At 44.2% G+C, this 12,874-nt stretch overlaps 1 protein-coding gene across 1 annotated transcript in view; it reads right to left on the minus strand.

The window, feature by feature from the left end:
• Positions 1–12,637, minus strand: part of PPARGC1A (PPARG coactivator 1 alpha) — a 361,394-nt gene extending 348,757 nt beyond the window's left edge. The window contains exon 1 of the mRNA XM_070069598.2: positions 12,594–12,637. The gene's annotated coding sequence lies outside the window, so the exon portion shown is untranslated. The remainder of the gene's footprint in view (positions 1–12,593) is intronic.
• Between the last annotated feature and the right edge of the window lie 237 nt (positions 12,638–12,874).

The following is a 12,874-nucleotide window of genomic DNA, read 5'->3' on the forward strand; positions in this document are numbered from 1 at the left end:
GAGACAACATGCACGAGGAACATCTAAGGGGAACATCCGGATAACATCTGAGCAGCCTCCGAGAGAGCCGGCCGGCGGTGTGCCGCTCCCCCGCGGAAGTGGGGAAAGTGGCAGGGGGAACCGCCCTTCCACGGACGTGGAAGGGTCAGTAGCCAACCCGGGAAGGACCAGCAGCAAACCCGGGAAGGGCTGAGCAGACAAAAGAACAGCGCAGGGTCCTGTGTCGTTCCTCCGTGAAGAGGGGGAGTGACACAAATGACATTGGAGAGAGAGCTGAAGGTAGGAGCACACGACGAAGGAAGGAGATGCCAATGTTAGTACAGAGAACAATGTATTGCACACTAAACTACTAATCAATCTCTGATAGTAGGGCAGACCACCATGACTGTGAGAGTCATATTCAATCCATGATGGGAGATGTTGGAAGGGAGGTTACTCCATTTAAATTTTATGCATGTTTTGTATTCAGACATAAATAAGCTTGCTGATCATATCACTGTCTCAGATTTATGGTAAACACGAGAAAGACTAAGAATGTCAGAAAACCTCCCTAAGTCCTGCAATTTCTCAGACTTAACATGATTTAAAAATTATTTATTTACTGGTACCAGTGCTGTGTCGCAGTGGGCTAAGCCTCTGCCTGCGGCACCAGCATCCCATATCAATGCCAATTTGTCTCCTGGCTGCTCTATTTCTGACCAGCTCTCTGCTTGTGGCCTAGGAGAGCAGTGGAAGATGGCCCAGGTGCTTGGGCCCCTAAACCCACATGGGAGACCCAGAGGACGCTCCTGGCTCCTGGCTTCAGATCAGGCCAGCTCCGGTCATTGTGGCTGACTGGGGAGTGAACCAGCAGATGAAAGACCTCTCTCTCTGTCTCTCCCACTCTCTCTCTCTACAACTCTGCCTCTCAAATAAATAAAATCTTTTAAAAAATATTTATTTACTTATTTGTTTTTATTTGGAAGGCAGAGAGACAAAGGGAGAGGGAAAGACAGAAAAATCTTCTACCCACTTGTTCACTCCCCAGATACCTGTCAACAGCCAGAGCTGGGCCAGGCCAAAGCCAGGAGCCCAGAACTCAATCCAGGCCTCTTTAATGGGTGAGGGGGACCCAAGCACTAGAGCCATCACCTGCTCCATCCCACGGTGCACTTTAGCAGGAAGCTGGATTTGGAAGTAGAGCCAGACTCGCACCCAGGCACTCTGGTATAGGAAATGAGTGTCTCAAGTGCCCTCTTCACGGCTGTGCCGAATGCTCACCCCTCAGAATAAGTACTTCAAACTCCTTTCTTGAACATCAGAAATCATGCCATGAGGATTAGCCCAGAAAAATACTGAAATCCATGGTGAGCAAGTTAAGACTCTGCAAAGTGCTGGGCTGGAGAGTCTGAGGTCGAGAGCAGAACTGGGACAGGATCTCAAGTACGTTTCATGACCGGCTCTAGCTGTGTGCAGAATCATGAGCCCCTGTTGTAAACAGTCCAACAACGCCATTGTGCACATCTCAAATTAATCATGGCAGAGATCACATAATTAACGCCCACCTATCATCATCAGTCTGGCCTTGCCAGGTCCTCCCTCCACGAGAGCTCCAACAAAATGCTGGGAATTCACTCTGTCACAGACCTCGACTGCACAGACAGGCGTCCCTCCATCCACTTCTCCATGAAAATACCGGTTGTGCCTTCCTGGTTATGCCATCTGGGCCTGTGGACCCCTGGACTCTGAGTCTTCCAGAGTAGCCCCCCCCCCCAACCTCTCCACCACCAACAAAGCATCTACTATTTTCCTGAAGACCCCCAACTGGGATGCTCTGCAAATAGACCCACCCATTTATTAGATGCTACTGGGGTTCTGTAGGAAACTTGAGTCCTGCCCTCTGTCTGTCTCCTTCCCTGTTTCCTGTCCCCTCCATTTAGAATTATTGGTTTGGCAAAGACCAACAATTTACAAATAACAGCATCAAAGCTGCAAAGTTGCCAGAAAGTTTTATGGAGTACTGGAGGCTCACGTAAGAGAGTGAGAATGAGACCTCATGCTCCAAATGTATTAAATGTGGCTTTTTGCTACAGCAGAGCAACCAGCTCCTTTGGTCCCTGGAGATGCTGCAGTGAAGCTTGTGACTTACATATATCCCTGGCTCCACTTTCCTCGTAGAGAGACCTCATGGGGCTCCTTTCACAAATCAGTGAGCACCACATCTGGCCTCTATGGCACTAAAACCAAACCAAGAGCATGAGCTCCAAGGTGTGGTTGGTACAGCCTTCGGCTGGCTTTGAAACGAAGGCTTTACTTCAGTCTTCACAACAACTTAATGAATTCATCTTCATTATCCCCATTTTACAGACAAAGGAAAGAAAACAGAGTTGGAGGGTTACGTCTCTTGCCCAGAATAGTGGCTTCTCAGGGATACAATGAGATTCAAATCCAGATCTCGTTGATGCTACAACCAACTATAGACACCAACGGTATGCAGCCTGACAATGTGAAGAGTCTTCCTTTTTGGTAAGCAGTGAAAGAGTTATTTCAGTTATTGGCTGGTCCTGGCTTCTCACCACATACACAATCATTTTTTTTAACATAGGCAAATTGATTCAAAAGGTCTTCCAAGTTAACTAATTAGTAATGCCCTTTGCAGTCTGAGGTTAGGCAAGGCAGCAAAATCCTTTCTCAAGTTGCCCGGCTTTAGATGCACTACGTGACAGTGAGCACATTCACTGGGCTGTGTGACCTCAGGAGGGCTGAGTAGAACCTGCTCCCAGGATGCAGTGGGTGCTTCCCTTAGTCTACTGGAGACAAATGAGTCTCAGAGACAGTAAGGCAAGAGGGAGGTGAGTGTTCCTGGCCTTTTGATCCTGGCTGAGGGTGATATCTCAGAAGCTGTCTCCCCATGATGCCAGGAAGCCCCAAAAAGTTGCCCCATACACATCAAGTGGTCAGCAGAGGAAAAGGGTGGGGTGGACTCAGGGGTCAGACAGCAAGGCTGATGTTAATTACGACTTCCCCAGGGCTGCCTTTCAGCCGCCCTCACCCATAACTTTGCCAGCGGGAGCCTCGGTGCCCTCCGCTCCAGTGAATGAGCCATCACAAAAGCTGGATGACCGATTACTTTTTTGATGATGAGGTTCAGGGAAGCTCAGGGCATCAGGAGGACTCCTTGGATCCACACATCTCTCTCGCAGCCCCTTTCTCCAGCCTCCGTTTGTTAAAACATGAGTCAGCCGGCAGCTGCGCTCCATCCTGAACCAAGCTGAGGGTCAGGAGCTGCCATGCCTGCCTTTCCCACTGCAGATGACCTCCCAAGGTCCTGGATCAGAGCTGACTAAATGAACTGGATAATTAAAAGACAGGCTGAGCCATGCCCTGAGATTCTGTTTGTCTCACCAAGAACACGGTGCCCTTTTTATCAATCAACTGGGTTTTTTGTTTTTATTTGTCCCCCCTTTGAAAACTGATTAGCCTTGAGAAACTTCCTAACCATAGCACCGTCCACCATTAGCTGTCAAGGCCAGAGTATTTGAAAAGTTCCAAATGGCCCTGCCCTTAGAAAATTCAACTAATAAAAGCTAGAAGATGGAGGGGAGAAGGGATCGGTAGCCTTTTCACATCATAAACCCAAGCCACAGAACTTCCTCCAAATCTGAAGATTTTCTGCCTCATCAAAGTATTTGTTTAGAAACATCATTATCTGGCAGGGACGAGGATGGAGATGGTAGTAGTCTTCATTCATTATTAGGATTCTAGTTCAATTCTCAAGATCCACGTGATTCACACACATATACACATATATGTGTGTAGACATACACGCATGCTATATAATACGGAGAGATAGAGACTCAACTCCATAGATTATTTACTCCCCTAAGTTCTGTCGTGATTTTCCACTTCTTCCAGGAGAAAATTTCAACACTCAGGGATACCATGTTCTGTACAGAAACCAGGTGCTCGTTGGCATGTGTGGAAGAGTTACACAAATGAGATGAGCACATCAATGCCATCTTAGGTAGAAAAAACAGTGATAATAAGGAAAATAGGTAAAACAGTCACTATTGAGGATAAAGAAGAGGCTTAAAGTCTGACTGAGTCCCAGGGAATGGAATCAGATGCAGACTGTTCTCAAGTTCTCTTCTGTGCCTACAATACCTCATAACTAATGGTCACACCAAATAGAAATACCAGATATTATCGCTGAACTTCCTCTCACCCAAACCTTACTGAAATGATCTCTCTTACACGTTAGAGTCCCCCATGCATATCTTAGAAGGGAACAATGGGGATCAAGACAGCCCAGGACTGCTGCCCCAAGCAGACTGGGCTTCTGAGAACCATGCCAGCTACTGTTACGCTACAGCGTTGAGTCCCAATCCCAGCTCCAAGTTGGTTATGGAGCTCCACTGTGGCTCAGGTTTTACTTTTTATCATGGAGATGATAACACTAGGATATAACTCATATGAGGTATGTTGAAAATGAAAAACATGCTATCTATTATGCCTCATAAATACTAAGAACCAAACAAGTGATATATGTATTTATTATTATTGGGTTGAAAAAGTGAATCCCAGATCCAATCATGAAAAAGGCTGCATGTCAGTAATGGGAAGAACTACTAAAACTGATCTTATATCTCAGGGCCAAAATCAACATTCATAGCTGTCTTACTGCATTAGTTTGTGTGTGTGTGTGTGTGTGTGTGTGAGAGAGAGAGAGAGAGAGAGAGAGAGAGAGATGAAGGGCATAAACTAAACTTAAACCAATATATGTGTGGGTATAAGATTTTGGCTGATTTCTACCTCTACCTTCAAAATTTTCGTAATATTATTACATTAGATGTATAGCAATTAGAAAAACAAAAACCATTCCTTCCCCCATCTATTAAATTTAGGTGAAACTTTGACAATTTCTCTATGATCCCAATAAACCTCTATTTCTCAATGATAACCTAAGGAAAGGATCTGATATTTGGGGCAAAATGAAGCAGAGTTAGTGAAACCACACCAAGAAGTTGAGAGCAGAAAGCAACACTATACCTTCCCTGCACCCCAAAACATGGACAACACAGACTGTTTCACTGGGAACAACACATCAAAGGACAGAAATGATTCCTGTGAGTGGGTCAACAATTTTAAAGGTGACTCCATATTTTAAGGTTTCCTATACTATGCACTAGGTTGAAATGAACATTTTGGCTGTTCTTGTCATCTGAAGCGTAAATATAAATTACCCAAGACTCCATATAATAAGCAGTAATGGTAATAGGAGAAAGAGAAGTGGCAGGTAGAAGATTTAATCTTCCAGATTTTAATTTTTCATACAACCATTGAGACCAAAGAGCACCTGGATTGTGTCATCTTAATTCTACAGTCAGAGCCCAAAACCTCCATGAATTGCTTGGTAGAGATACACAGGTGGCGGCCAGTGACATCTACATTGCCACAGCACATCATGTTCTCAATGCACTTCACGGCATTGCCTCTTTGGGGCCCCACAGTGACACCTGTCTGCCTACCTGTACAGCAGGTTGTTTCTCCCTTTTACAGAGGCAGACACCATGGTTCAGAGACATTCAATGACTTATTTGATGAAATATAATTAATAACAAGGGCAGATGTAAGGCTGACTGAAAACTGTCTCACTGGAAGTCATCTCACTCGTTGTCTGCCTCCAGGTCACTTCAATTCACTTCACATCTGCAGGTCTGCATTTTCTGATCTGTACAATAGGTGGATGCAGTCTGAATCCCCCTCTGGCTCTAACACTTCATGTTTCTACCAATGAAAATCAACCCATGATGTGAGTTACTCAAGTCCTACCAGTAGCCACTTGCTACGTACAAGATTTAGTCCAACCTCCTTAATACTGAGTGATTGCCCCACCCACTACTCCAGGTTAATGTCTCAAGCCCCCACCCATGCCTATACTCAGCCTCATTGTACTGAGCCATGGGGTCTCTCCTTAGCCTAGAACATTCTCCCCCTTGCCACTCTGTACCCAGCAAAACCTGCTCAGAGTTTTCCACCCACTTCCTACAGGAAGTATTTCCATCTCTTCAAAGATAGAACTGACCTCTTCATTACTTTATTCCACTTTATAACACATTAAAAGGTATTTTAAATTTATTTATTTGAATGGCAGGGAGACAAAGCAAAAGAGAGAGAGATACAGAGAGAGCTAGAGAGAGCTGCCCCCCCACACCCTGTGGTTCATTCTCCAAATGCCTCCAACAGTAGTAAGGTTGGGGTGGGGGGTGATGGGCTAAGGCCAGGGCCAGGAGCTCAACCCAGGACTGCCACATGAGCATTAGAAACCCAATTACTTTAGGCACTACCACTACCTCCCAGAGTCTGCATTGGTAGAAGGCTGGAGTCGTAGCTGGAACTGGGCATCAAACTCTGACCTGGGACTCGGGCACCTTAACCATTAGGCTAACCACCTGCCCTGGCACTTTTTTCATTGGTATATCAACCTCCCTCTGCTGAACTGTTGGCCTGGCTCCAGAGGTCACATCTATTTTTAGTATCTAGCACAGTGCCAGGCGCACAATGCTGGTTTGATAAATGTTTGTTGAATAAGCAGAAGGGGAAAAAGTTGCAGTCTGGAGGAATGTTGAAAAGTGTTCTAACCCAAGCATCAAGGTTATACGTAGCACCAAAACCACAATCTGTTGGCTGATCTAAGGGCAATAAAAACTGACTTTACTAATTCTATTACTACAAGCAGTCAACAAAAGATAAATGGAGGCTTGGGCATTGCTCTGAGAAATACATATGGCACCAGAAAGTAAGTTCCAACTTGGGAGAATGAGTATACTGGCTGAGAAGACAGGCACAGAGAGTACATCACTAACCATACTGCAATATGACATGTGCCAAAAGACAGAAACTTGATCCTGGACCACAAGATACGGATACTTAAGCATATTCCTGAATATGTCTCCAACTAATTAGAATGGACAAATGGAAAGAAACCACATATTTTCATTTTATATGTTTTCCTTTCTGCAATTTATATAACCAGCAAACAAAATAAAACCACAGTAGCTAAAACATCACAATTTAAAATAAAAAGCAGAGTGTATTCCAAAGGTGACCTTGGTTCTATTTTTTTAATAGCTTAATAAGTCAATTCATGTTGAAAACAAGATCCGAAAGGAAGCTGACTCTCTTAAGCACTTTAGAAAGAACTATTTTGTATATAAGCACACCTCTCAGGATGCAGAGGCCAGCAGCTCTGATATGTGAATTACGAATCATTCCACCAAATCATTAAGGCAAAGCCCTCCAGACAACATCACAGGATTCTCATGCATACTTGAACATAATGAACCCACGTGGATGCTAAGTGTGGCATCATGTCAGCTTGTCACCGAGTCACGCCGGGCTTCCTCTGACTTTCTCCTGAGCATTGACTGAGTCCTCGGGGCGGGGAGGAGGGAGGGAGGGTCATTCTTCGTGCATTTGCTATCTGGATACTTCCAACAACCCCATGAGGATAGTGCTATTCCTATCCCCATTTTGAAACAGAGGAGACTGAGGCAGAGGCTAAACACTGAAAGAAGAATGCACCTGTTGTTACCATCTCTGAAATGACAGAGCCAAGTTCATTGTCTTAAGGATGGCATACCCTCAGGTCGTCAATATGCACATTTCCTTCATGGAGTTTTGCATTACAGGGGGAGCAGAGAATCCATGACCAGAATCAATAATCAAACCTCTGTGTGTGGTGAAGAAGGTGACAAGTACTGGAACACTCACTGTTAAGGCTGCAGGCAGTCCCAATGACTTCAATGACTTCACCGGGACAGTGTTTCTCAAGCATGCAGCAGCTGCTAACAACACTGTCACCAACACATTGTTTAGTCAGCAATTGTACCTCAATGACTTTCTTCTCTTGCTATGTGCTTAGGTTACCAAGAGACATCTGAGAGCCTGCTAATGCAAAATACATCGAATGCAAAATGTTTTCACACCACTCTCTGCTCTCCCAAAACTGACCTCTACACTGGGAGCTTACAGATAACACTCCTTGTGATTCCAAGCTTGATTTAAAAGCTGGTGCCAGGGCTTTCCCAGGTATTCACGCATTAGCATTTGCAGTTGATTTTTTTTCCAAACAACATCCTTTCAAAGAGTTCCTCTGCTCCCTTCCTCACTTGACCTACCTAATTTAGAATGGTCCCTAGTGCCATCTTGGAGGGGACTTGGCTCTGTGATGGCTAATACACACGCATACATTACTGATGACATTTTAAAACATTCCTAACAGTTTGTGTGAGTACATGGTAAACAGATGCTATGGGATTTTTTTTTTTTACCCATTATCAGTCATCTCTGAAGACTGCAGTCAAGTGACAGGTTTTTGAGACTTTTCGGTCTAACAGCGAGAGATTTATTCTTAATAGAATATTGATATTACGGTACAAAATGGCATTGGCGTGTATTCTCCTCCCCCGCCCCCCAGCAAGGTAGTTGGGCTTGGTGGGTGATTTTCAAGCTCTAGGACCCTCTCTGTTACTCTGGTGGTGGTGGTGGTGGTGGTGGTGGTGTTTTTCCCTTGGTGGGGGGTGAGGGTGGGAACTGCAGAGTTTTATAAACTGTCTGATTAAAGGGCCTCCATCCGAATGCAGATTAAAAGTTCCAACACCTGAGAGCTCAAAACCAATGAATATTTATACCAAAAACCAGCAGATGAATACACTCTAAATCTTCAAATGCAAGTCTAGTCATGGGTTTTATCTTATTTTAGGACTTACTTTTTATTAAAATGAACTCTTGCATATTTACACTACAGAAATAAATGTTATTTGCAAGCACAATGCAGTAGAGACCTTACAAATGCATTGCCTCGGGGGAAAGCAACTGCTCACTTGGTGCAGATTTTCTTTCTTTATCAGGTCTTCGTGGAAGAGAGTTTGTCAGAGATGGCTGGCATAATGTGGGACCAACAAATATATTCATTTGGAAAGATCAATCATTTAGCAATCAAAATCACTGTAGCTCCCTCCCTGCGTGGGGATTTTCATTGGTTTAACAATTTTCTTCCCTTGATTGGAAACTCCTTTTTGGACTGCTTTTCTAGAAGGAAGAGCTTTGTACAGGCAAGGACAAGGGAACGTGTGTTTGTTTTCTCTGATAGGTGGCTTCACACATTTTGTTTTCATGGTTAGTGTCCCATTCATAGTTGTAAGGTGCTCCTTTGGTTAGAACGTGAAGCAAAGTTGAAGTGTGCCCTAAGTCATTACTGGCCTCTTCAGGATACACTCAGGGCAAATGAATACTGGCCCTGGGAGCCATCAGCTCGAAAAAGTGGTCAGGGTTGCACAATCAGGCCAAAGTCTGATGGTGCCCAGTCTACAGGCTCCTAACTTTTAACTTTTATTCAGTAACACAAGTGAAAATAAGTACTGTCACCAACCAGCATCACAGGATAAGTAAACAATTCCAAAACATAAGAAGTGATTAGTCCAAAGGTACCCAACATTCCATCTTAGCTTCAAACTTCCCTTACCCCCTTGCAATCGCTTACTGGACATTAAAGTGCAAAACTCCCATTCGAAGATCCACCAGGGTTTATCAGAATTCATGGAAAAGCGACTCTTGACTGAACCCACCATGCATCTTGAGACATCCATGCCCTCATGTTCCTGAGGACTTAAAATGTGCAAATTTGCCATCATGTTCCTAAACATATTCCTTCTTTTCATAAAGTAAGCTTAGAGAGAAATGTTTACAAATCAATCCAGTCATCATTTCTTCATTTTAATGCTTAAACGCTTCCTTTTGATTGCTGCCTTTTTGACATTTCACCAAGGAAATATGTTTGCGTGTTCGCAATGCCATTGAATCAGCAATTACATCTCCATATTCCAGATGTCATGAGAGTGTTCAGCACATCTCCCAATAAAATTTATTTCTGAACTTTGAAAAAAGAAGAAATGTACTTTGTATAAATTAAGCACATTACCCTTATTTTTCTAATTGCTACATTGCACACAGAGAGGGTTCCTGAATTTATTAATTCAAGGATTTCCGACAATTCTATATAATAGTATATAATAATTTTTTTCTTCAACAAGTACAATTTTGGATTATTTATGGGCATGCCTTATGCATGTTGATGAGCTAATGTTTTTCCCCACAGTGGAACAGGAGATGCGGAGATGAATTTGTACTCATAGCAGTAACTACATTTATCATGGTGATTCTTGAGCACTCCGGCTAGGACTGGAAATTTACTGTCCTAAGTAGAAAGAAATGCATCATACTGGTCTCACCCATGGCTTCGTTAAGATGTCTTAACCTCTTATCTCCCTTTCTGCAGATCTCATGGTGCTATAATGCTCTTCTCACTCACGGGGCCAGCTCAGAGGTACCAGGCCTGCAGCCCTCGGGCTATTGTGTGTCTCCCAGAGCAATCCAGTGCCAGCCTTTTCTTCTGTTACCCTTTAGCAAACTGAATAGACAGCATCCGGGCTCTTTGCAACAGGCTATAATTGACTCTTTAAAAAAAAACAGCAAACCAAAACAGCCACACAATGTGCAATCTGGCACCACCGTTATGGTTCAATGGGAGTGCAGAGGTAGCTCTGCCACTTGAGGCAGAGCTGTCTTCAAGATTCTGTTTACCTGCATTGGAAATGGACAGCCAGCTGTCATTTTCATGAACGTAGGGGTGTGGCTAAATGCACAGAGCAACCCTTTCCTAAGGCCCTCTATACAGGACACATCCCTCACGATGGAGGATCCCGGCAGTCAGCTGAGGTCCTATCCCCTGCATTATTCCTGTCGCATACACTTTGTGGCATTTTCTCCTCTAATAAGAAAATGACACAACCCAGTGCTCCTTCTGAGGTCTTTGCTTGATATTTACCCAGTTCCAAAGGGTACACTAGGCAAGTTTGACTCCCTGCTCTCTCCCATCCATAAAATGCCTTGCCGGTGTCTCCTTTGAGCTCATCCCGCCTCCTAAAAAATGCTCCCCAGCAAAATTTCATCTGTTAGTAATAGAACTGAGAAATGCCTCATTGCAGGCAAGAAGTGGTACGAGAGCAACCACGGCTCCAGCAAATTTATTTTGCCTTTCAAGGGTCTAATTGCACACAACATGGTGCAGTTTTGATTAATCCTTCAGAATTTAATATATACTCTGGGGGGGTCAATATGTTGATTCTTCATGCATCGCTATCATGGGAGTAACTGGAATGTGTTTAAACACCACAGGAGGTGCACTTCTCAAACTTACCTGGCCCTGCCAAGGGTAAAAAGTGCTCATTAATGACTCGATCCAGGAGGGGAGCCAGAGAGGGGTCTGCTTCCTCCCTGACACTATTTCTGGTTTGCTTGGCAGGCACATTTCCCTTGGGGAGGTCCCAGGTGAGGCACACACTGGAATCTTCCAGGCTCATGCCCCGATCATTTTAATGAGAAAGCAATGTCGAAATATTGGCACCTTGCATCCAGCCAACATATGGAGATGCCGTACAGGCACTTAATTGAACTGTTTGAAGATTATGAAGTCAACTGGGTCAAGGAATGCTTATTCTGTATAGCGTGGGCTGCAAAGAGGTCATTCAAAGGTAATAACAAGGCTGCCTGCCTTTTCCACAAAGAATGGTCATTTAAATTCCAGAATCCACGTTCCTGTAGTGGAATTGCCAGCAGAACATAGGGAGGGCAGAGTTATGGTGCATCACTAAACATGTGAACATGTGTATAAACAGCTCTCTGGAAAGTCGCATTGAGAGAAGAATCATAAGAGCAGTGCTATGAAAATGGTGCACTTGGTCAATCATTGAACTGATTAGCCCCCGGGTGAGTAGGAGTGAGGAAATCTGCTTTAGCAGCAGCAGGGAAACACACAGAGCAGGCAACATGAGTTCAGAAAGGGCTCATGCTTTGGTGCTGCTCTTCTCTGCCTAGCATTAAACAGCCTTTTCTGGCCTGTTTGCTCACCTGGTCATTGTAATCTCAGTTATGGGCTTTACTGGGTGGCACTAAAATTCCTACATTGGTATCCTCACCTCCTATACCCCATGATTAAATTTGGAGAGTGTTTAAAGTGGTGATTCAGATGAAGTCCCTAATGCAAAATGACCTCTGGTGTCCTTATAAGAAGAGGAGACCAGCAAATGCCCAGAAAATACTACATGGAGCCAAAGGAAGAAGATAGCCAGCTGCCATCCAAGTAGAGAGGCCTCAGAATGCAATCAACACCTTGATCTTGGACTTCAGGCTTCCAGAACTGCAAGAAAATAAATTTGCATAATTGAAGCCAGCTAATTTTATGGTACTTTGCTAAAGACAGAACCAGCAAAATGTAAGACAGGCTTAGGAATCTGTAATGTTACAGAGCATAACAGGTACTCAAGCATCGTACAGACCCTTAAGGAGTATCAGTATCCATTCCACTCTCCCTAACTCATTTTATAAATGCACACCTTGAAATCAACGGAGACACCAGTCATCTTGTATGTATTCCACCTACACGTCTCACTTTAACTTGACCACCTGTTTAAAGGCCCTGTTCCAAATACAGTCATCCTCTGAGATAGGGGTGGCCTTTATGTGACACAGTAAGAAAGGAACGAGGAAGTTACCTTCCAAACTTCAGAGTCCCAGGCCCACTCCACTGGTTGGTACTGCCTCCTGCAACAAATGGTAGCACCGTGGGTGTAGGGAATCACATCACACAAAAGGCCTGGATGCCATTCCTGGCTTGTGGCCATGAGCATATTCATATCTCAATGTAACTTCAACATTGCTAAGCCCCAACAAGGGATCACCAGGAGATCCCTGTGTACACGTAAACAGCTTTTAAAAAATCCCTTCCCTGAAGTGCTATCCAAATAGTCAAGCAATCTCTAACCTGTTTTTTTTT

This window comes from Oryctolagus cuniculus, chromosome 2 (genome assembly GCF_051225735.1).
Source record: "Oryctolagus cuniculus isolate XC-2025 breed Fujian yellow rabbit chromosome 2, ASM5122573v1, whole genome shotgun sequence".
Taxonomy (NCBI): Eukaryota; Metazoa; Chordata; class Mammalia; order Lagomorpha; family Leporidae; genus Oryctolagus; species Oryctolagus cuniculus.